Below are 18495 nucleotides of genomic sequence, written 5' to 3'. Positions count from 1 at the left end.
CAGACTACTAAAAGATTTAGAAAAAGAAAGTGGTAAATGAAAAACTATGACCACTTGTAGGGGTAAAACAATTAAGAACCCGAAACTGCCTGCCCTCTGGCATTTTCAGAGTTTGGGGTCAGTAAACATCACCATGAAATACTCCCAACTCTGTTGAAGTAATCTGCAGTCATTTGGTACGCATAGAGCCTTTTATTCCTTAATATGACTACAATCATTTTTTTTTACAGATGAACTCAGTGATTGCCTCCCTGATCTCAGCTCTTGAGAATTAATGGTGAGTAATGGCCCCAGCATTAACCCACATTGAGCAGGCCCACTTGCTAGACCAGGCAAGGTGTTCTCGGTAGATAACTTTATATGGGAACTCAGAGAACCACACAGGAAATGACTCAGTGTCCTTATTTTTATCTCTGCAGAGAAAGTTCTTAGATTCCCTGAAAGTCTTGTGAGATGTATCCTAGGACGGGAAACTTCAACATGATTAGAGGAATTGAGATGAAGGCCAGAGCATCCACCTCCCGGCGAAAGCATATGGGCATGCTCCAGGTTTCTGACAGGGACGTAATGGGATAGAGCGATCTATCACTTAAAAGGAAGAACAGTTTATCCGGTGTAGACTGCTAGACGAGAAATGGAGAGCTAGGTTGAAACTTTGACTCAAACCAGGAGTCAGACAAAGGCTTTACCAAGCACAGACGTTCTCAGGATTCTCTGGGGTGCGATAGAAGGGAGATATTCTCTGATTACTTTAAATTTTGTACAAGGTTTTCCATAAACACCTGCACGCCTATTTGCACACACTGATTTTAAGGAGGCTTTTCTGCTGCTGCTGCTCAACACTCAGAGTGTGGCCAGCTGTTTCTCCTCCTGGCCCAGGTCAGAAAACGTGAGAATTATATCTGAAGGAAGGGCGTCATATTGGCTTTTTTTTTTGCTGGGGGTGCCAAAGAGTGTCCATTTATTTAGTTACTGAGGCATATGCTTTACATATTTCAGTTCATTTAATCCTCTCAAAATCACCATTAGAGAGCAATTATTATTCCCAGTTCATGGATGAAAAATTGAGTTTGAGTGAAGACGTGCAGCCTGCCTGATTTTTCACAATCAGTAAGTGCTGGAGCGCTGACTGCCCAGCTCTGAGGTACCCAAGCCCGTGCTCAGCTAATGATCGAGCATTCAGTTCAGGAGGTGGAGGTCACGAGCTTGTTTCCACTGCTGACCAACTAGCTGTTCCACAGCCTCGACCAGCTGCCTGCACACAGGACCAGCTGGTCACCACGGAGTCCAAGGAAACAGAGTGGCGGGATTAGTGAGAAAGTGTGCCTGTGAATAGAAAACAGCATGTACCACGAGGATGAATAAGTAACACTGTTCCCCTATGCAAAGAAGAGCACGTTAGTGCAGAGGCGTGCCATGCCCATCCATCGCAGATGCAACCCTTAGCTACGTCCTCAAAACTGGGAAGGACAGGAAGGACCAGTTCACCACCAGAAATGCAAGTTTAATGGACACTCAGGCCTGCACACAGAGGGCAGAGGTGATGCAAAAGGCTCTTTACTTTTCCCCTGAGTCAGGAGTCAGGATATGTAGCAAGGAGTCACTCGTCTCTGTCTCCCTCCCTCCGCCTCTGCTCTCGTAGACGTTTTGCCCTCCCCGCCCCCTTGCCCATTCCCCTGCTTCCTCGTGGCCCCTGACTTGTTCTGGACAATAGGCAACAGTTTCCATGTGGTTTTCTCTTGAGGGAGTTGTGGAGGTTTTGATGGTTCAGGTCTTACTGGATAAAAGAATCTCCTCCCTTTCAGAGCAGCCTCAAAATGAAACATTGACAGGACAAGTAACTCTTCCTCCATGTCATCCTGACGACTTTGAATAGCCTAGCTCTGAATGTCTGTCCTTCTCACAGAGATGGGGTCTGCTCCCTAGCCAGCGGGCAGCAGGGGCCTGGGAGGGGCTGGCTTGCGGCTCCCTGCTCAGAGAGGCAGCTCCGGAAGACGGGCTCACTGGGCTTGAACGAGTTACTGTCAGTTTTTCCAGGTTGCTGTTGAACCAAATTTAAATAACCAGTCAGCTCAGCTGCCTGTCTACAGAGTTGCATGAATGACCTATTTCTGTGATTTTAGAGAGGAATTTTTTTTGCCTTTTAATTCTTGATATTCCATTCCGGGGGCTAAAATCATGTTTCTGTTTTGTTTTGCTTTGAAAAATATTTCTTCTCCTCACGTATCTGATTTCAGATTCAGCAGTTTCAAACGTAAGCCTTTATAAGTATACTTAATATTTTATTTTTCAACTTTCTATTTTCTATGCATATTTGGAATAATTATGAAATTGCTTAAGATCTCCTTTCTTTACTTGCTTGAAATCTCACGTTCAGATCTGCTCAAAACTCAAGTACTATCATGCAAATTAAAGCAACCTTCTAGAAAACCATCTGACAGTTTCTGTCTGTCACAGATAAGAACGTTAGGGTTTAAGAACATGCGTGCAGGGATGTTCACTGCAGCTCGTTGTGATAGCGACACTTGGAAACCCCCCAATTTCAATCCACAGACCAACAGCTGATTGACTGTAGCGCACACACGCTATGGCACATTGTGTCCACGTTAATTCTGTTAAATGAACAGGAGTATATGTTCCAATCTTGAAAGGATTTACATGAAAAGAAGATTACACAATGAAATGTTTTAGTATGATTCCGTTTCAACAACAACAACAAGAATAAAACTCATTAAGTGAACTTAGAGTTGTATCAACATAGAAAATACAGAGAAGCATAAACACCAGATTAACATTGTTTTTGTATATGTGGGAAGGTAAGATTGAACAATTATTGTTAAATTTTCCTTTATGCAGTTTAGCATTGTTTGCATTATTACAGCAAACATGTTTTTCTCTTATAATAGAAAAACATAATTTTATATTGAAATAATTTCTTCTCCTTTATAAACTTTCCTTAAATTAAGCCCATTAAGCTTAGAATTAGAGCAAAGACAACTTATACTAAGGAAGCCCAAAGAGAGCTTTTAGCTTTACTTCTTCATTTTATCAAGGTAGGAAATGAAGCTCAGAGAAGTTAGGTGACTTGCCCAAGGTCACACAGCTATGAGTAGAGGAGGGCAAGCATAATCCATTTCTTCTGACCCCAAACTCAGTGCTTGTTCCTGCATTGCTCAAACTTTGTCATCAAAGTGACCAAAGGGAAAAGGAGACTAAATTGCATTCTCAAAAGATTGGAGGGTGTTCCCTAAAGAAAGCAAATAATTTCACTGTGGCACTATGTTTTACTTAAAACCTAAGGTGAATTAAGTAATCAAAACTATTACCACATGCAAAGGTATAGATGAGTCTCACAAACATAATGTTAGGAAAAAGAAAACAGCTGCAAAGAGAAGACACTATATGATTCTATTTATACAAAAGTCTAAAACAAGACAAAGTCATCGCTGGGGTTGGAGTCAGGATAGTGGCCCTCTGGTGCTCGCGTCAGAGAAGCGGCAGTGGGGTCTCAGGAGGGCTTCTGCGCCCGGAGGTGTTTCTGTGGGCGTGTGAGGTCTGTGAAAGAGTGTCGAGCTGTATGCTTGTGCCTGTTTGCTGTGCTATACATATGTTATACAACACATTCATTAAAAATTCATGTGATTCTTACAATCATAATATACCCATATCTATTTTCATATTTTTTTTCAAATCTTGAAATAAAGCTGGTAGTTTATAAAAGTACATGCAATATTTATTTTATCACTTCACCTACCGCTTGGCAAACTCCAAGGTGTCTCCAGAGGCGTCAGCACCCCATGAGAAGCGTGGGCTCATGGCCATCTCTGGCTGCAGCAGTGACCCGGATAATGTGGGCCAGCCAACCCCATGTTCCAGAGCTTGGGCACTGGAGTTACACTGCCTGGGTTGGGCTCTACCTTTCCTAGCTGTGTAGCTAAGGAGAAGTAACTTAACTTCCCTTTACCCAGATAGGTCCATCTCGGTAGGATTGTGAGCATTAAATTAGATAGTCCCTTTTAAGCACTTAGTCCTGGGCTGGCCCTTAGTGGACACTAAATAAATGTTAATTACTGCAACTATGCTATGCTGTGCAGAAATTTTAACCCTTCTCACCCTCCAGGAGGATTTTTCATCCTTACCCCCCCAATCAGAACACTACCCATTGCTTTACAAGTATCAGATGCTCAATATTTTTAAGTTGAACTGAATCCAATGATTCACCACAGTCTGTAGGAGAAAGTCCAATCTCCTTAGTTTTCATTGAAGATTGTCCTCATTTCAGTCCCCACCTATTTCCCAGCTTCCGTTTCTCCTCTGCTCTACATAAATCCCAACCATTTCCAAGGCTGCCTTGCATTTTTTTGCTCTCAGAATGCTTCTTTTGTACTGTTTCCACTTCCTGAAATAGCCTTCCTCCTTCTCTGTACCTTCTATAATGTAACCAGTCTTTTTAAGACCAAGAGCAAATTGGTCTCTCTTTTTTGATTCACAAACTCCTTTGATTACTTGACAATTCTCTTTCAAAAAAAAAATACATATTTACAAACCATCCAGTTCTGAGGTTTCACACTCCCTGAATCCCCGTCCAGCCCCTGCCCCCAACTATGGTCCTTAGAGTACCATCATCATCACAAAGTGACTCTTATTCTCAAGGCCCATAGTAATTCCTCTTTGGACTAATAAATTGTCTGTCCATTCTTTTGACATTTTCTTTCACCTTAATGTGTTTTTTTTTTCTCACGTCCATAACGTAAGTTTCTTGAGGATAAGGGCTTCGTCTTACGCATTTGTTTGCCCACAAAAACTAGGCGTATGCCTTGCACAAAATGAGTCCACAATAAAAATGTGTCGACTAACTGTTCCCTTAGCATCCATAGTCTTCCCTCAGGTGATCTCATTCTGGCCCATCTTGTTAAACCTTGGCTGACAGCTGCCACCATTCTGCCTTCAGCCTGGACATCGCCTCCAAGGCCAGACTCATATATCCCACAGGCTGCTTGAGCTTTTCATGCGGGTGTCCAATAGGCATCACGGTTGCAACATGTGAGCAGGGAGCTCGTGGTTGTTCACAGCACCCTTCCCTTTCCCTGGCCAACCTGGTTTCTACCCCAGTCTTTTCCATCTCAATCAGTAGCACTTCCAACAATTGAGACCTGGTCCTTCCCTTTTACTCTGCTCATGCCCATCCCACCCTTTAATAAGTCATCTCAAATCAACCTCCAAAATATATCCCAAAGCCATCCCTACTCTCCATCTGCAGAGTCGCCCCCGTGGTCCGAGCGCTCACCATTCCTATGTGGCCTGCAAACTGCTCTTCCTAGTCCCTCTTTGGCCCTCTGCAATCCTTCTCCCATTGACAGAATGACTTTTTACAGATGTAAATCAGTGCTGCCACTCCCTCTCTTAAAACTCTTTCCTTTGCTCTTGGGATAAAGTCCAGACCATGTGTGACCCAGCTCACCTGTCTCCAGGGCTGCTCACAGGAAACGCCAGTCACAGCAGCTCTGTCTGCATCGCTCCAGCAGCAAAATTCCCTGCTTTGGGTTCTCAATCTGTCTGAGAAACTCTTCCTCCCTTTCCCTGGCTCTTAAATACCTGGCTTCTTTCTGTCCTTTCTGTTTCAGCTTAATCTTCACATTGCCAGGAGATCTGCCCTTACCGCTCCTTCTAAAGGGGACCTCAGAATGACCATCACCCCGGATATTCCCTCCCACACCGATCCAGTTGCATGTAGAAAGTTGCTGTCCTGATCTGTTGCCCATCTTTCCCACCAGAACGTAAACTCTCTGAAGGCAGGTCATGTTCATTGCTTTAATCCCAACACCTAAGAAAATAAAAGCTCCACAAAGGCAGAGATTTTCTTTCCCTTTTTTTCTTCTTTCTCTTGTTCTCTGATATTGTCCCCAGTGCCTAAAAAAGGGCCTGCCACATAGTAGGCACACAACAAATCTTTGTTGACTATTGAATGAGGGGTAAGGACCCAGTAAATGCTCTTTTGCCTGCATTATTGAATTAGTCAATCAATAATTATTACCTTTGGATAACTAGAGAGAAGCTAGCAAAATTATTTAGAGAGAATTCTCCTTAAATAAATAGCTAAAAATGATTTCCAACTAATGCATCAAAGTTTTATGATCTATGGGTATTATTAACACATTGCTTATAAATGGTTGCATCCAAAGTCCTTAGAAACACTTGATACTTAAAAGTTAGCAAATAATTCCCTTGTTATCTTGTTTACCTTATAAATTTGCTTAGTAAAAAACTTTTTAAAATAGAGGAAAGATAAACTTCCAAATACATTGTTATCAAATAATACAAATTCAGAATGAATAAATCCTGAAATAATGACTTTTCTTCATAATTCAACTCAGCAGTTGAGGAGGGCATTCGGAACGGGCCTCTCTTGTGCGTGCCACTGCGCCTCCTTACACCAGGCACTGCCTCCAACAAATCCTGTGCTGTCTGTAGATCGCCCGTTATATCCTGCAAATGTCAAAGACGTTTCTGCATACACAGTCTTTGAAAGGTCGGGGGTCATTAATCAAGAAAGAGCATTTACTTTCAGCTCGGAAAGCTGACAGTTCTCTGCCAGCAGCCACGGGCGATGGGGGCGCAAGGAGATCCGACCTCCCCTGCTGAGCATCTAGGCTTAGTGGGATTACGGAGGAAGGAGGAACCAGCCAGATGCTTTTCAGGCCTGCAGACCCTTCTTATATTTATAACAACATGTTTTCCTAGTAACAGTTTATTTTGCTGAAAACATTTAAATAAAAACTTCCAGAGCCTCTTTTGAAAAGACGGTTTTACATTCTCCAGTCAAGCACCTGCTTGCCTTTAATGTGCTACTATTTTCGTCCCTGTAAACATATACTCCCTTCCATTAGACTCGAGTTGGTCTCTGTGTAGTTACCACGCACACAGCTTCTAAGAATAGATGACAGTACAGAGGATCTTTCTGGCCAGCTCTGATGAACTGTGCTCTCTGTGCGCCCTCAGCAGCTGGAGAAGCAAACTCGTGGGCAGGAAAGCCTTTTCCAGCTCAACACAGCACACTCTTAACATGACAGCTCCTGAGGCACTCTCTCACTGGTTGGGAATATGTCCTCTTGGTTTTGAAAAGTCTTCTTACTTGAGTTTTCTCCCAATGACCCTAAAGTGACTAAAGAAACCTCTGACCAACTCTGGATAACACCTAACAGACTGATCAAAACACTCCGGAGTCACGGTGACTTCATTTCCTTCTCTACTCCTGGTGAATTCGAGACACAGAGAGACCCATCTTAATAACAATCAGATCTGGATTTGTCCTGGGGACTAGGAGACAGCCACTCCAGGGGCCTTCTGGCTCACTGAAGGCTTGTTCTTATTTACCTTGGAGTCACAGGCTGGTTGAGCTCCTAAGACTCTGCTCAAGGTAAAAGGAAAGTAAGGTCAAAATTACCCGTGGGAATCCCTTAAATTGTCCTTAAAGTCTTATTGCAGGGCTTTGAGCGTACAACCTTGCATAATAAAATATGTGAATGTGCAACAGTATGTACAATATATAATATATAAGTGTATGTGTTTATTCAGCATGTAATAAAGGATATATATGCAAAACAACATTTTATAACAGTTTATGTCCCAGCCTCTGGCCCCCGCAAACAGAGGGGTTGAATTTGCATAAACCAAATGTACTTGAGTTCAGAAAGGCCCTCTACTTCAGAGGGTAGAGATACCTTTTGGCCTCTGAGCTCTATCTTGAAGGCTACCTTCTTGTTCTATGCTTGAAACAATCCCATTTGGAACCAGTTGTATACCTTAAATATTGTTTCCATGGGAAAACTTTCATAAATATCAAGGACCTTAGTTAGACAAATCAAATAGTCACAAGAAATCCATTTCTGGGCACCACTGCCCCATCTGATTATCTGGAAGGCAGGCAGGGTTTCTTTCCCAGCTGGAGCCCTGAACTTTTCAAATTTCTATCTGTTAGTTGCTGCCTGTCTTCTATAAAATGATTCACTCACCTGATTGACTTTTGGTGTAGTACTTGAGTTTTTCTAAAAGCCATTAAACATAAAATATATTCCATTTCTAATATTGTTGCACAATCAAATTTAAATTATTTGAAATGGCTGAAGTGAGTGCTTCGTGGATGGGGGTATTTGCACGTGTAGCGGGAGTGGAGGGTGGGTGGGAGAACGAGATTTTGCAACTTCTAAGCAAAGTGTTAGAGTCTCAGAATGGACTTCAATACCAAACATTCACCCTTTTTCTGTAAATGGACGTGTCTTACTGAGTTCTCACTTTGCAGAGCTGCTCTTTTTAAAGTTCAGCTCACACTGTTACTGGCATGAGGAAGACCATGCTGATGACTCCATGGAGAGAGGAAGAATGCTCTTCCCTGTGTCTGGTGAGTGGAGAACATAGGACACTCTTCATGAGATACCAGGCAACTCTGTCAACTGGGATAACAATAGCTAATAGGGTCAGGGTGAGGATTAAAGGAGGTGAAAGCCGTGAAAGAGCTTGAAATGCTGCGCGGCACACAGGGAGTCCTCTGTTACTGTTGCTGTTGCTTCTGTTGCTGGTCTCATGACAACAGGTGTCCTGAGAATGAGTTTAGATCTTTTGGGAACCATATAGTGAAGTTTTCATAACTTACTGACCCAAGATATTCCAAAGTTATATAAAAGGCAGGTAGAGTTCACTGTTAATACCAGATATTCACTTAGAAATAAAGATTCAGCTAAGTCTTTCATCTTTGGGGGAAGAGAAATGGGCTTGTGATTTCCCTGTTGGAGAATGAGTAGACGTCTGGAAGAAGATGACTCTATAGGTCATTTAGTTCAACCTACTTACTGTAGCGCTGATAAAATTGAGAACGAGAGAGGCACCAAGGTAGCAGGTACTTGTTGCTATCAGTACGTCTACTCTATACAAGTAGGTCTTTTTTCCTCATTTGTCAAATCCCATGGGGAAAGGATAGCCAAAATCACGTTTAACCAACCATAAGCTTGAAACTCAGCCCAATCTTCTTTAAAGAAAGAGAACTTGATATAACTTTTAAAACTAATCCTACTGCAGAGGTTTAACTAACCCCACAAGGTTTTCAGATGCTTGGCCAAAGCTATAGTTATATGTCCCTATGAAGAGTTGAATAGTTGAACAATTAATGCCTTTTCATTATCTATTTAATAAAAGGTCACCTACATAAAAAAAAACAATCAATAGGAATAGAAATCATCATCAAAATTAGATTTAATGCTAAAATTGTGCCTTAAATGACTCAGTGGTATATGCTCCCGTCATGGGAATACCTGCAACATTCTTGCTTTATTGTGGGCTATCGAAAAGGGAGTGAAGAAGCTAGAAAAATAGCTATATTTCAAAATTAAATTAAATAATTATTATAATATATATATCTCTGAAGCCTGTTAACCCCAAAGCCCAACTTCTAAATCACTAAACGATATTGCTAAAATTTGGTAAATATCAAGGAAAAGGTGTAAAATGTCCAGAACTCCGAAAACAACTTAAAATGGAAATTAAACTGTGCATAGAGAGACCAGATAAATACAGTTGATGATTTTATTAGTACTCTAGGATTTCAGGGAGGTAATGTCCTCAAAAAATTCTGTATGACACGATATTTGTTATCAATTGCTGCATAGCATATTATGCCACAACTTAGTGACTTAAAACAACAAATGATTATTGTCTCACACAGTCTGTGTGGTTCACAAATGTAGAAGCTGCTTAGGTGAAGGGTTCTGGCTCCAGATCTCCCATGAGGTTGCAGTGAAGATGTTGCAGGGGGCTGATGATATATGAAGCTTTAGCTGGTGCTGGAGAATCCCCTTCCAAAATGGCTTACTTAGACATTGGCAAGAGAATTCAGTTCCTTACTGGCAGTTGGTAGGAGGCCTCAGTTTCTGACCGTGTGGGTCTCTCCAAAGGGCTGCTTGAGTATCTTCCGAACATGGCATATGGCTTCCCCAGAGTGAGTGATCCAAGAGAGAAAGAATAAGACGGAAGCCAGAGTGCCTTTTACAACCTAGCTTTGGAAGTCACATACCATCACTTCTGCTTCATTCCAATGATCACAATGTGGGTGGAGACTACACAAGAGTGTGAATACTAGAAGGGAGAGATCAGTGGGGGCCATCTTGGAGACTGGCTACCACAGACACCTTCCAAAATTGTCCATCATTGTTAACTTAAGTAAATGGTGAATTTTACTCACAGTTTCTGTTAGGATGCCTCACCTAATCACCATGGCCATTCTAAGGTATTATTCTGTTCATTTTCAGGAAGTGTTCATAAAATACTTGGACTAAAGAATATGGACAAAGAGAATTAATTTGAATTTTCTCTCTGGATAGTATCCTTTAGCAGTCATTATTCAATACCTTTCCATTCTTACCCCATCATACCTTTATTTTTCAAGAAAATTTAGATCCTGGGATCTACCACCACTGAAATCATCTTGGCCGAATCATGGTGTTGAATGGGGCCATAACAAACATAAGGGCCAACATAAGAATACAACATAAGAAGAATACTCTTATCATGTTTCTCTGGATGATGAACATCTGTTAGGAATCCTCCTGACCTTCTTTTCATCTGTCCTGTCTCTAGCATTCAGCATGGTCTGGCATTAGTGATGCAAATAAGATAGATATTAGAGCTGCTCTTGGTGACAAGAATTTAGTAGAAGTTCCTATACAGGATGATCTTTGAAAGAGTAAGTTCCAAACTAGCTTCAAAGGAATTCAGAGGAAGACAGGCTACTAGGGAGATAGAACTCTCCATGGAAGCCACATGGTCACTAAGAGAAACTAGACCTTGTAGCCAGCTTAAGACCTGGAGGGTCCCAGCCTCAAGGGTCGAGCCCACTGTTCCGTCCAGGTTGGTGAGTCTGCCGCAGGAAAAGTGAAACAGACTTGGTTGAAGGAAAGAAAGAAAATCGGTAGGATCTGTGCACCAGGAAAGCTTTGCCAACAACCCGATCTAAGTTAAGCTCTTTGACACTTGTATCTGGTCCCCTCTAAAGCCAGAACAAATCCAGTAGCAATAAGCCATGAGGATAATGTCAGAGTAGAAAGGGTCAGGGTCAGAGAGAGCTGGGAGGGGTTTGTATTTGAGGTGTCTGGAGGCAATGTAGCCAGAATACATAGTTATTTTTTAAAGGAGTCAAAGTTATAATCATGGAAATGGGGTCAAACAACAAATCCAAACCAGACATGAAGAGAGAGATGAGAAAACAGCAAGGCAAACAGCCAGGAGGGTGAGAGGCAGGGCAGAAAGAGGAATGGGAGGGGAATACGGTTCTGAAACAGAGACTGGAAAAGATTTACTCCAATCAAGTTTTGCCTCACCACTCCATCAAAACTGCTCTCGTAAGAGTTACCAGTGAGTCCTTGAATTTAACAACACTCTTCACATTGAATAAAAAGTTCTATACTTTTTTTTCAGTAGCATTGGACGCAGTTGACCGTTCTTTCTTCTTTGTCATAACTTTCTTTGTCTGGCTTCCAAACACTACATTGCCTGGTGATCCTTCTACCTCATTGATAGCTCTTTCCCCAAGTCTTTGGTGCTTGTTCCTTTTCTCCTCTGTACATGGTCTTCTTTTCTTCTCTATATCTACATACTCACTTTGTGATTTCACCTAGCGCAATTCAGTACTTTCAGTACAATTTATGCATCAATGATTTCTACCTCCATCCCAACCTCTCTCGTGAACAGCAGGTTCGTGCCTCTGCTGGGGTGTCTACCAGACATCTCAAACTTCATATGTCCACAGTTGAACTTGTTATCTTATCCCCAAATCTGTTTCACTTGCAGCCTTTCCCATTTCAGCTGATGGAAACTCCATCCTCCCAGATGCTCAGGCCAAAATCTTTGGTGTCTTCTTTGAATCCTCTCATTCTCTCACCTCACCACTGATCCATCAGCAAATCCTGTCAGCTCTGCACTCAAAATATATCCAGAACTCCATCTCTTCTCACCAACCTCCACTCATTGCTCTGCTCTCAGCCTCTATCTTCTTCCTCTGCAGCCGTTTCCCAAATATTTGTCTTGTTTCAACATCTTCCCCCACAGCCTATCACCACAACACAGCAGCCAGATTGGGTCTTTTTGAAGTAGAAGTCAGAGGGAATCATTCCTCTGCTCAAAACCCGTTTCCCAGAGAGAAAGCCAGATTCCTTTATAATACCCAACAGAGTCTTCCTGAGGTGACCTCGCGTGACTTCTCCGACTCGTCCTTACTTCTCTCTCCCTTACTCTCTGCTCCAGTCATAATGGCCTCTTTGCTGTTTTTGAAAACACAAGGTACTCTTGCACTTTTGCTGTTCACATTGGCTGTTCCCTCTGCCTGTAACACTCTTCCTCAACTGTTCACATGGCTAACTCCCTCCCCTTCTTTAAGTTTTTGCTCAAATGACAATTTCTCAATGAGGTATTCCCCCGCCAATCTATTTAAAATGTCAACCTTCTCCCAACTCCACTACTCCTGATGTCCTTTCACTGCTCAAATTTTTAAATAGAATTTACTACTTGCTAATATATGATAAAATTTACTTATGTATACTTATCTGTTATGTTTTTCAGTGTGTGACTGTCTCCACTGCTAGAAATAAGTGCCACAAAGGCAGGAGTTTGTTTACTCACATGTTCTGATGGCCTGACATGAAGCAGGTGCTCTGTAATATGTGTTAAAGAAATAAATGAATTACATGTTGAAGAAATGGGTCTTGACGCTCTGTGGAGAGAAGACTTCTATAGAAGGGAGAGGGGAAGCAGGAAGACCAGTTAGGAGCCTGGCCTTGCATTGAGGTGAGAGCTGACAGGGTTTGCACCAGGTGGTAGCAGTTGAGTAATCCTGGTTCTGGCCGAGTCACCTCGTCTGAACAGAGCTGGCCTCCCTGTTAGTGAGTATGGCTCACTATGTCCCCATTTAGTCCCGGCCTTACTCCTAAATCTTGTTGGATAGCATCTCTTGAAAGCCCAGCTTAAATGTTAATATCCACATGAAGCCCTACGAACCCCTGCCCCACCGCAGGCCGAATTTGTTGCTCCTTCTTCTTGTTTCCACAACAACTTGCCCATACCTTTTATATAATACTCGTCACACTGTATGAAAATTAGAATACGTGTCTTCACATAGTTGTGAATTTGTACTTCGACTGCTAGATTGTGAGCCCCCTGAGAACAATGACTATATTTTATTGGTTTTTATCTTTGTAACTAAACCAAGATTAATGCCTGCCCATGGTAAATGCTCAGCAAATAAATAAGTAACGATTATTTTAGATCCAGCTCAATTAATTTCAGTTTAAAGAGAAATATCTTTTTGTCTTAAACAGTTATCATTTAATCATATAATAACAATAGATGCAAAATGATTCTTTCTTAAAGAAGTCATGCATCCTTATGATTTTTAATTTTTTTTAAGTAAAGGAGAGGGCCCACCATTTCTGCTATTTAAAAATTTTTAAATGCAAATAGTTCAAGCATAACAGCTTAGTTTTTTTGGTTTTGCTTTTGTTTTTTACCAGGAAAAAATCGGAATTTCAGGTGATCACTTGTTAGTTCCCAAGTTTCTGGCCTTAAGAGTTAAGCACGTCTTCAGCCCTAAAGAAGCAGTTTCAAGCAGTTGTGCTGTCAGCTTGAAGCGTTTGGAAACTGGCCAGAACTGCTTAAGAATCGTTTTCCTTCTTGTTCTCTTCCTTGCTGCCAGGCTCGCTCAGAGAGTCCATTTGCAGAATCAAATGAAAATCTAGCTCTTTCATGCAAACCTTCCTGAAGCAGTAGGGCTGTGTTTGGACACGAGAGCGAAGGCTCCTGTAATGGAAGCCCTGAGGGTGATTTCTCCCTACCCCGAGCTTGGCAAGGTCCTCTCCACCACGGAGCGATGACATGGAGGATCAAACAGCTCTCTCCAAGCCAGGCCCCATCAGACTTGCCTTTTCTAAATATAGTGCACTTCAGTAAACACCGTGTGAATCTGCAGTTCGCCTGCTGGGAAATGCATTGTCACCTCCATCACAATTTTGTGCACGTGTGTAAGTATGTATATCTTATTAGACCCTCTTTTATCAACTGAAATGACTGAGCCAATTCCCTTTTTATTTTAAAATTTGACGTTCAATCAGTTTCTGCTCAGTGCTTTAGATAACTTAACTTGAGGAAAAGTGTTCTGCATGAGGGAGGGTTGAATGAATTGAAGTTCAACAATAGACAAGGTTGAGGGCTCGGAAATTCTTGAAAATACCACCTTAGGCCCTGCTGCTGAGGTACACTGCCCTGTGTCCGTGATGCGACACTTCCACCAGGCAAATAAGGACAGGTGGATCAAATTAAGACAATTCACGGCTTTAGACAAATCCTCCTGAGCACTGTCTGCTGATAAGACTACAAGAGCATGTTCTGTTTCATTGTCTGAAAGCCCTTGATGCTGACGCTGCCGTCCCTAGTTTTGGTTAATGTGCACCTTTGATCCTGATGGACGCTACACATCTCTGTTCTGTAGCCAGCACCTGATCCTCTGGCTGCTGTTCACCCTCACCTAAAAAAAGAACAGGAGAGAAAGCACACCAAGTGTGCAAAGTTCAACAATAGTTTAGGACAGGAGCCAAGAACATAATCTCCAGTAGGAGCCAGGGGCCCGCCAGGGCAGCATGTGGAGATTTGAGCTGACGTGGGCCCACCAGGCTCCTGTGCGAGTGGGAAAGACACAGAGATCTGAATAACCGCACACGGGCAGAGCTCACTCTCTGCGGAACATCTGAAGGGGGACACTTTCTGAGACCAGCTTTCTTCACCACTGGGCCCAACTACTTCAGTTGTGACCTAGAAGAACGCTCGGAGCCCCGTGACTCAGGACTCTCTCCATCTATGGCTGTCAATACCTGTGATCTTGGAGGGAGGGTTTCATTCCTTTACAGATCAATTTCTACTTCATTAGTTTATCAAGTCAACCCCACAAATTAGGATCCCACTTTTGGAAAACAAATCTTTCAGTCTTGAGTCAGACAAAAAAAAGAAATAAAACATTATATAATGCTAGCGAAATATGAGAGAAATAGATTCTAATAGGACAAAAGAGGGGAAGCTAAAGATCCTTTTTCTTTTTTTGAATTCTGCTTTCCTTCTTTTTCTCTTTTTGTGGCTACCAGCCATTTGTGTATCTTTTATGAGCTTCAGTTACTCCATCCTCAAAATGAGTGTAAATTAGGGATTTACGCATTTACAAGATGAGAGCCCCACTCTAGGAGAATCCAAAATAAGACTCAAAAAATGACTTACAAAATATATATTAAGCACGGTTTTCTTTTTTACAAGAAGATTCCTCAGTAGGTTCCTTTAAATCAGAATTATGCAGACTAAAGCTTTTACAAACAGCTGTCAAGTGGTGGAAAGAATAAAAAGATCTTAAGTAATGTCCCAGCTACACCATTTATTAGCTGCGCAACTTTGAACACTCAAGTCAGTTAACCTTTTTGAGCTTCTGTTTACTCTTCTATACAGCAAAGATAACAACACCTACTTCACAGACTTGTTGGGATCAAATGAGATAATTCATATAGAAGCACTTAGTTAACATAACTCATTTATTTGTGAATTCAGTGAACGTTCACGGAGCCTCTACTATGTGCCAGGCACTGTTAAGCACTGATCTTATGATCTACACAGCGTGTGACACTTTAATTTGCAATCTTCATCTCGTAGAGGCTTCCAATTTGTGTTGTGATTGGATTTGTTTGTAGTACACCCACAACTTCTTGGAAATGTATGAACTGTGTAAAATGAAGGCCAATTACACATATTCGTTTGCTTCTTCCTGTGTTTCACATGCAGGAATTGTGAACAAAGCTAGAAGACTTACCATCCTTATTGGCTAAAGTGAAGCGAAGGAAGGTGCACGAATCTCAGCCTTTCCCAAACACAGACTGGAAAGAAAACACCTCTTGGTGTGTGGGTGCACGCTACTGAGGGGCTCGCCATTGTGAAGACTCCTCCAAGTTCCTCTGCAGTCCATGCCCTGAGCCCTTGGGTTGGGCACCACGGCAGGCCGTCCCCAGTGGGGCTGGTTTCTACGTTCCAGCATCGCGCTACGTTCTTGGAGGTTCTGCCTCGGTCTGTTCTGATGCCAAGTGCTTTGTACAACCTCCTTGTGTCCTTCCCCAGCTGTCTGGGAGCCCACTGCGATCTGCACTCCTCTCCTTTCAGCACTGTGTGCAGCAAGGACTCGTTCACCTTGCGTTAGGTCCTGAAAGGGACCCTTAGTAATCTGGCCTTACCCTTAGCTCTTCTCTGTACTAGGGCTTACGTACCTCCCATAACATTTCTCAGGAAGCTGTGTGGATAGATTATCTCTGGAAATTTTCATTTGCACAACGATAGGGAACAGTATGGGAGCATTGTGCAACTTGAAGAGGCTTTAAACACATTGAAGTCTTTGTCAGTCGCATCTTCTGGAGTTGTTCAGTGTACAGCCTGTCCAGCTATACCTGGTAGCCCTGATAGGAAAACTAGAAACTCTGGAATAATTTCTGAAGTTGAGTCTGAAGCTTGATCACGTTTGAAATCCTCACTCTCTTTCATACCCCTGAAAATTGTTTAACCACTTTAATCTAGCTTTCTAGCCTGCATTGGAAAGTGTTCTGTCTAACCACGGGCATGCTTAATGCCTTGCGATCTATATCCTCCCCTCTATCCAAATTGTCACTGCTTTCAGGTCTCTGTCACCTTAACCCTGAATTACTGGGGCCACCTCCTGTCTGGCCCCCCTGCTTTCAGTCCCACCTCCCACCACCATCCATTCTCTAGCGTTGACAGTGTGACCCATCTAACTCATAAATCTGGTCATGTTGTGCTCTTGCTCGTAATCCTTTAATACCTTTCCATTGCCTTCAGGATAAAATCCAGACTCCTTCGCGTGGAGACAGGACCCTTCACGATTCTGGCCCCTGCTCTCATCTTCTGCTTTTGGAACACTCACTGGCCCAAGTCAGGTCAACGCCTTTGGATTTGATACTCGCTGCACCTAGGATGCCCTTCCACTCCCCTGTCCCTTTTCCTGACCAAGCCCAGCTCAGATGTTACCTCCCCTGGGAGCAATTTGAACACAAAAGCAGGGACCATGCATTTAGCAATGAAAATATCTCTTCAACCCACAAAGTATTGAAAAATAACAGTCTTGAAGTAAGGTCAGAAAGAAAGTCATGCCTGGACCACCACACACTGATTCACAGAGTTAGATGCCGGCGGCAAGACGTTCGGAGAGCTCTACAGAGAGTAAGGGGTGTGCTGAGCCTGTCCCACTACATTCCTTCCTGCCTCCAGCTGCCACACAGAGAGAATCAGATGGCAGAAACGCCCCATGAGCGGCAGCCTCAAGTTGCACGGGAAATAAAAGTCAGAAAATGTAGCAGAAAAAGTTTAAGCTCAGGAACCAGAAAAACTGAGTTCTGGTCACAATATCTTTAGATCTGAGTTTCTCGTTTTACTGTGAAAGAAGTGGACTCTGTCAGGGGTTTTTATGTCACGCTTCACACAGCCCTGGGTGTTCTGAATGGTTTTCAGGGGTCACCTCAGGGGAATAGAATGGACACAGAGGGGTGAAGGCAACTCCCCAAGAACGCCTCCACTCTTGTTGGATATTCTGTTTTTCTGTGTAAGATTTCATCTGAAGAAAGGGTTATGCTGCTTAAAATGCATTGAAAAACCCTAAAAGAGACTAATAAACAACAGACGTTCCCCGAACTGACCTATGCTTCATTGTCTCTGGAGTTCAGTAAGGACCTGTTGACTAACCCACCCAGTGGCGAACTGGACCCTGCTATGCCCTTCGCCAGTCACATCTCCTGCTGCTCCCTCTGGCAGGGATGCTCACTGTGCAAGGTTCAGCTGGACTTTGTCCCCAAACCAGTCAATGCCAGTTGTACTAGTTGTTTTTTATTATATCCTTTTTATTACGTATTATATAGGCCAGTGACATGAGAGCCGTTTTTTCTGTGAATAATAAGGAGAATGCTTGGAAAGACTTAGTAAAAACAAGTCACTAAAGATATTGTAGTGGAATTATGTATGGGCAAGTTAACTCTTTGGGGAAAGATTATAAAAATCCGCATGGAATCTATTTTCAGATCTTCCACACGATTCTTGGAGTTCTCATTCCACATTACAGAAACCCAGCCTGAAAATTGTATGTGGTGCATCAGAAAGTGGGGTTCACCCAAAAGAAGCAAGAGTGCAACTCTAAACAGTATGTGCACACTCAGATCAAGCCTTGACCCTACATGAGACTTTGGAAAATAAACAGAAATCTATGTTTTAAGATAAAACAAAGTATTTAAATACATATACATATCATTTTTATGATTCCCCACTTCGGCTTTTTCAATTAACTGCTAGTCCAACGATCTCTGTGTGTGTGTGTGTGTGTGTGTGTGTGTGTGTATCTAAAGAACCAGACCAGAAAACATTCTGCAAACTCAA

At 42.5% G+C, this 18495-nt stretch overlaps 1 long non-coding RNA gene across 2 annotated transcripts in view; it reads left to right on the top strand.

Annotated features, from left to right (window-relative positions):
• Positions 1-18495, top strand: part of LOC106834445 (uncharacterized) — a 23247-nt gene extending 4752 nt beyond the window's left edge. The window contains exons 2-5 of one of the 2 annotated variants that reach the window (XR_011502097.1): positions 231-277; positions 12604-12828; positions 13733-14057; positions 15853-18495. This is a non-coding gene — a long non-coding RNA (uncharacterized lncRNA). Of the gene's footprint in view, positions 1-230; positions 278-12603; positions 12829-13550; positions 14058-15852 lie in introns of both variants that reach the window. The other variant, XR_006524623.2, reaches the window with a different exon arrangement.

Source organism: Equus asinus, chromosome 3 (genome assembly GCF_041296235.1).
Source record: "Equus asinus isolate D_3611 breed Donkey chromosome 3, EquAss-T2T_v2, whole genome shotgun sequence".
Lineage (NCBI taxonomy): Eukaryota > Metazoa > Chordata > Mammalia > Perissodactyla > Equidae > Equus > Equus asinus.
Note: the sequence above shows the minus strand (reverse complement) of the source record. Positions and strands in the feature narration are given on the sequence as shown.